At 39.8% G+C, this 6,594-nt stretch overlaps 1 protein-coding gene across 1 annotated transcript in view; it reads left to right on the plus strand.

Annotated features, from left to right (window-relative positions):
• LOC103586170 (adenylate kinase isoenzyme 5-like) overlaps positions 1–6,594 on the plus strand; it is a 193,056-nt gene that overhangs the window by 57,058 nt on the left and 129,404 nt on the right. The window lies entirely within an intron of this gene.

A 6,594-nucleotide genomic window follows, 5' to 3' on the forward strand; every position in this document is an offset into this window, starting at 1 on the left:
AAAAAATCAAGATAATATTCAAGTGAACACATTTGGAAGATTTACATTAAGACAATTCCAGTTCCAAGAACTGTTACTGGCAGATCTATCTAAAAATACTTCAGTTAAGCTCAGCGCTATTTCTGTAGGACTGGCTTTCACACAGCTTGACTTTGTAATTTTTTTCAAGTAAGAGAAAACAATTAGTAAATAATTGGCAGCTGAATATCATGCCATACAAACAGCTTCCTATAAATTCCTATTTCAACTCTACAGTTCCAGACAGAAACACACACACACACACATACCTCACACACCCTTTCAGCTGGTTGATTCTCCAGGAGACATTCTGTGATCAGAACAAATAATTTTGACTGTAGTGTCACTGAACATTCCAGACTTCCAGAAGTAGGTTTTCATTTACTTTAAAATGTTATACTGAGACTTATTGGGAAAATGAGTAAGAAAATAATATTTTTCATAAAGTTTTTGTACTAAATTTCTTTCATATTTAAGGCCAAGCTAATTGGAATTGATCAATATCTTTAAAAGAGATAGTACTATAGTTAAGTGACCCCTTCCCACCACCACCACCACCATACACACACAAAAAAAGAAAAGAAATAGGCATTTAAGTCTTGCCAGTCAGGAAAACACACAAAAAAAATTGCGAATAAAAGGTTCCTTGAAAAACAACGGCTAACAGGGACTGGCCAGTTAGCTCAGTTGGTTAGAGCACGATGTTATAACACGAAGGTCAAAGGTTTGGATCCCCTTACCAGCCAGATGCCAAAAAAGAAAAACAACGGCTAACAGTTCCTGAGTGCTTACTAAGAGTGTGCCTGTAATATTCAAAATGCTTCACATATGGTAGCTCATTATTTCTCACCATATCTCCATGAGGCAGGTATTATTAGCATCTCCAGTTTGTAAATGAGAAAACTAAAGCACATGAAAGGGTAGCTTGCCCAGGATCCGAAGAGCAATGCAGCCTGGGCCGAGACCCAGGCCACTGACCAGAGGCTATACTTGTGATTGCTGTGTTGTCCCTTCATTAAAACCAGACACTTATGCACTCTGAATCATGAAGAGAAAGCCCAATAACTGCTTTCTCCAGGCATTTTTAATTTGATAAGCATCTCTACTCAGCTGTAATCTCTTCATTTCTATTTTTCAGAGAAGAATAAATGAGAAAATTAATTCTGTTGGTACATTACATTGAAAGGTTTTTTAAAAAGCAATTTTTACCAGGTAATGGCTGTAAAATAATTAAGATAACTCATAAAATTGATTAATCTGATCACACATACAAGCAAGGAAATTTTACCACAAATGGTCAGTTGTTGGGCCTTGTATTTTTGTTTATCTGTACTACTGACCATCTTCTTACCTTCCTTGCTCGGTTTTACAAAGCAAATGTAACTGTGGCTTCAGATCTGCTGTAGGCAAAACCTTGTCCTTATTTACTTTGGTTCTTACAGTTCGTCTTCCTCATATGACAGTTGTTTTATAGTCATTCATTCAAACAGCTTTATTGAGTGGCTTTGTGTTCATGGTGCCCTTCTCAACAATTATCTGTTGACATGCCAGATAATAACACTTTCCCACATACTTGATACCATACCAGGCACTACAGGGAATACAGAGAGGATGTGCAGCCAGATCCTGCCTTCGTGGAGTTTGTGATGCAGGTACACTGATAATGTGAACATAAATAACTTGAGCATGGCACAGGAAGGGGCAAGTGCCACCACGGAGAGATATAATAGGCCAGGAAGAGTCAAGGGCAGAGGAGTGATTTCCTCCTGGGAAGATTGGGGAAGGCTCTAACCGGAAACACTGACCCTTGAGAGGCAGGCAAGAGTTGGAGCCCAGTGATGGGAAAGAAGGGCATTTTAGGCAGATACAGGATGTGGACTGTATAACAGGGAGTAGTGATGACTAAAAATGAGGGGGACAGATGTCCAGGATGAAACAGGAAGGCGCTGAAGTGCTAGGTTAAGGAGAAAGGTTATTCTCTTGGCAGGGGCCAGCTTTAAAGGCTCTGAGGAAGGGAGTGACATAACTACAAATATTAAGCTGGTAGCTGTGTGTAAACAGTGAATGGAGGAAGCGTCTGGAAGGGATTTGATAAGGGCCTGAACTGGTGACTGTGTGACACAAGGTTTTACTTGTCTGTAGGTCAGGATCTACAACCATCTGGAACTGGCTGCAAACATGGGAGTAATAGAAAAAGTGTTCTGAGGACAAATAGCAGTCATAAGTCACCTGCATGTGAGATGTAGCATAAATTCAACCATTCTGATATCCCATTTGGATAAAGTTTATGGCAGATTTAAAAGGAATAGCAATAGGAAAGGAAAAGTAGTGTAATTAAGGACTCTGACAAGCTAAAGCAATGTAAAGTGACATTAAAATTCAAACAAAGGGAAAGCAGAATCAGTTGAATCACCAGTTATATTGTTTCAAAATAATTCATTGAGTGAGTAAATTAATGAAGTAAGTCAAACATTATAGATATATCTGGAACTATTTATTTTCATGACAGACAGACCTATACATCTTTTATCTGTGAGGACATAATTCCATTACATCAGTTACCACCAAAATAAACAGTGTGTGTTGTTGGGATGTGTTTCATTTCAAGTAACAAAATAGCTGAATAGCTATGATTTAAACAAACAGGTTTATTTGACTTGTATAAAAATAAGCACAAAAATGGATGATCCAGGGCTGGAGCAATGACTAAATGGTGTTGTCAAGCATCCAGGCTCCTTCTACGTTCCTGTTCCACCATCTTTAATGTTTTTTCATTGTGACAAGATGGCAGCTGCTGCTCTAGTCATCAAATCCACATTCCATACAGGACAAAGGTGTGAGGGCAAAGGGCTGGGAAGCCACAGCTATTGCCCTTCATTAAGAAAGCAAAAACTTTCCCTAGACAGCCCCCACCATCCATTGACTCGAACTTAGGTCTTATTGGTCACATAGGGGTCACGTGTTCTCCTCTGCCTTCAAGGGAAGCTGCAAATGGAGTATTTAGCTTCCCAGCCTCTGATCCAGAGCAGAGGAAGGCAAAGGAGAAAGAAGCTAGAATAAATGCTGAGTGAGCAAACCTACAATAAACACTACAAGGTAAAAAAAATTTTTAATGCATTTTTTTCTTTTTAAAAAGATATGGTAAAATACTTTTGCAAGTAATTCCATCAAAAAATGGTTAAAATAGAAAATGTGCTTAATAATAATAGCTGCTTTTCGGTAAGCACCTTTAATATGCCAGATTCTTTATTCACTTTATATCTAATTCTCACAATAGTCCTTTAAGGTTAATGATGAAAACAGGCTCAGAGAGGTTCAGGAACATGTCATAAATCCCAGAGCTAGTAAATAAGGGTGCTGAGGTTTGAAACAGGTTCTGTCCCACAGGAGCCACTCAATTAATAACAAAGGTTTGAGCCAGAACTTGTTCCAGGCAAAGAATTAAGCCCCCCCCCCTGCAAAACACTCAGAAAAGATATTGATAATGCCATATTAGTGTGACCTGCAAGATGTTGCTGACTGAGAAGCAACAATACCTGTTAAAGGGTAAACTGAGGCACAATAAAATTTTTAAAGAGTTTATTTAAGCAAAGAGCGATTCATGAATTGGGCATCTTCAATCTCGAAGTGGGTTGGGGGCCATACAGTGAAGGCTTTTATAGGACAACCATGGAAGTAAAGAAAAGAAAATATTTGATTGGTTACAGTTACGCACTTGCCATATGTGGTCTACCCTGCTGGAAAATCCCTAGTTATATAAGTTAGTTGGCGCCTTCTGATTGGTTAGACTTAAGTTTCATTTTTCTTTAATATAGGCATTTACAAGGAAAAGTCCAAGTTGTTTTGTTTATGTTTGCAAGCAAGGTTAAGGGCACTAATGAGGCCTAATTGGCTTTGGCTGCTCAGGGATTCTTCAGGCCTGATCTCCATTTTAATTTACATACCTAACTATAATGATTACAAGACAAAAAAAAATAATTCTAGGAGAATGGAGAAGAACTAACATACCATATCAAGTGCTGTGCCAGCTGCTTTACAAATTGTTACCTCTTTCAATCACTCAATCCTGTAAGGTAGGTATGAAAATTATTTAGTGCCTTATATGCAACAGGTATCTTTACTCAGCTTATCTCTTTTCAGGTAAAGACAAGAGCTTGCTGTCCTTCCTCAGTTAAATCCTAAGCTGCACAACCTGACTCTCGCCTCACGCACCCCATGTCTCACTGTGACATTGCTCTCTGTTCCTGGCCTGCCCTGCTCCGCCCTTCAGACTTAACTGCTGTTGTCTTCTCCGCCACAATGGGTTTCCCTCTTCTGTCATTTCGCCTCCCTCCCAGCCACCATCCTGAAGGCTCTTACCCAGGCACAGCCCCAAGGATGGTGTCTCCACCTAGTTTAACCTGACCCGGCAGGTGCGACACAGGCAGATATGCAGACATGCCCCTGCTTCGAAGGAGCCCACAGAGAAAGAGGAGGAGAGTAGGTAAATGAGTGGCCTCACTGCACCCGACCATTGTTATGATAGAAGGATGTATCAGGGCCTACCCGGTGGAGTGAACTGCACCTGCCGTCTCCATGATAGCTTCTGTAGGACTGGATGAACTCAGACACTGGCACAGAGGTTACTCAGGCATTCAAAGAAGTCATCAGGCATCAGAAATTTCTGAGTGAAGAGTCATAGTCATTACCAAGTTCAGGGTTGGAAATGAAAATAGGTGAACAGAAAAGACAGAATCAAAGGCTGAACAGCCAGGGAAGGAGTGGGGAAATAGAAATTTCATCTTAACCATTCTATTATCTTCTTGATTCCCCCCTCCCTAATTAAAGAATTTAATTTAGCATAGTATAAAATAAACTTGAGATCTCATTCATCATTTTTAGGCAATTATTTCCAGATTTCTCACTAATGTGGGGTACTCAAAGATTAGTAAAGATGTTGATATGGGGCTGATAGAGTTTGGATATGTTGTCCCCACCAAAACTCATGTGGAAATCTGATCCCCAATGTGCCAGTGTTTGAAGCTGTTTGAGTCATGGGGGCGGATCCCTCATGAATGGATTAATGCTCTCCCTGGTGGGTGAGGGTTCTGAGTGAAATTTCACTCTATTAGATCCTGCGAGAGCTGGTTGTTTAAAGACACTGGCACCTCCCCTCTCTCTCTCTTGCTTCCTCTCACCATGTGATCTGCTTGTACCTGCCGGCTGCCTGCCACTTTCCACCACGAGTAGAAACAGCTTGAGGCTGGTGCCAGGTGCAGCTGTCCCAGTATCGTAAGCCAAATAAACCTCTGTTCTTTATAAAAGACCCAGTCTCAGGTGTTCTATTATAGCAACACAAAATGGACTAAAACAGGCTTTCAGAACTCCTATATGAAATAACAAAACAACTCTAAGTTTAAAAGGATGTCTGTAGAAAGGAAGCCTGAATGTGTATAAGTTGCAAGCGTGATGTAAGCTATTCTCTTCAGTAACCTGCTTAGCAGGGGCTGTGTGTAGCTAGTACTGTGCCAGGCGCACAGTGGGTGCTTAAAAATATTTGTTGACTTAATGCATAAATTGAGTCGAGCTGTGTGAATTCCTAGTAATAAATTGAATGTGAACAAAAACTTTAGACTTCATTCATTTGGATTGGATAAGTAGCTTTTCAGTGATGTTTCAAAAATTCATGCTGTTCACTGTGGTCTGGCCTCGAACCATTGCCAATTCACAGGTTATTTGAAGGTGTCAGCAACTGTGAGAGATTTCTCAGAAGATACCAGAATGTTGTTTCAGACAATTTCCACAACTGCTGTCAAATTCAGGATCAAGGAGGAAAAATAAAAATAATGGACTTTTTTGTTAAAAAAATCTTGTCTTTTCTGAAAGTTTAATCTGAAAATGTCAAGTGCAGAGTGAGATATGATTTTTCCTCTATTCTGAAACTTCTGCTTAAAAATCTGAGTACACCTATCACTAAGACTTTAGAGTTTATATGTCCATGACAAATTAATTCTGGCAGAATTCCAAAAAGATGATATGATCCCTTACAACTGAATGATTAATACAGCAGTAATTTCCAACTAAAGCCTGCTGTCTCAGATCTTGTAAAGCCTTCAGTGAAATCCTTTTGGTGCTATGAGCTTCCTTCCGATTGTCTCTTCATCTTATCAATTCAGTCCGAATTGCTAAAACACTGAAATTTTATATTAGCAATATCAACCAATGAATTTCCTAAAGTTGCTTGGGTAGGCAATTCCATTATGGTACTGCTGTACTCCCTATTCTGTAAAATGATAACCCCAATTTAAATTGTAAGAGAAGAGACTATGGCGGTTGGAGGAACGGCAGTGGTCACACGTCGGCTGCTGGGAAGAACTGGATTTCAGGTCACCATCAGAAAAACTAAGTTTGCTGTACAGTAAGGATCAGATCTGATCCTGATTGCGAACCATCCCTAATTACAGAATTTTGGGTGTGTCTCCCACTTCATCCTTCCAGACCATCCCAGAAGATCTGTAAGATTCCATTTGGGAAATCACTAAGAGTTCTTAGAAGGGAAAGAAGGAAGATTGTTGGTTGAAATAAAAGCAGGGTTGA

This window comes from Galeopterus variegatus, unplaced genomic scaffold (genome assembly GCF_000696425.1).
Source record: "Galeopterus variegatus unplaced genomic scaffold, G_variegatus-3.0.2 Scaffold312, whole genome shotgun sequence".
Lineage (NCBI taxonomy): Eukaryota > Metazoa > Chordata > Mammalia > Dermoptera > Cynocephalidae > Galeopterus > Galeopterus variegatus.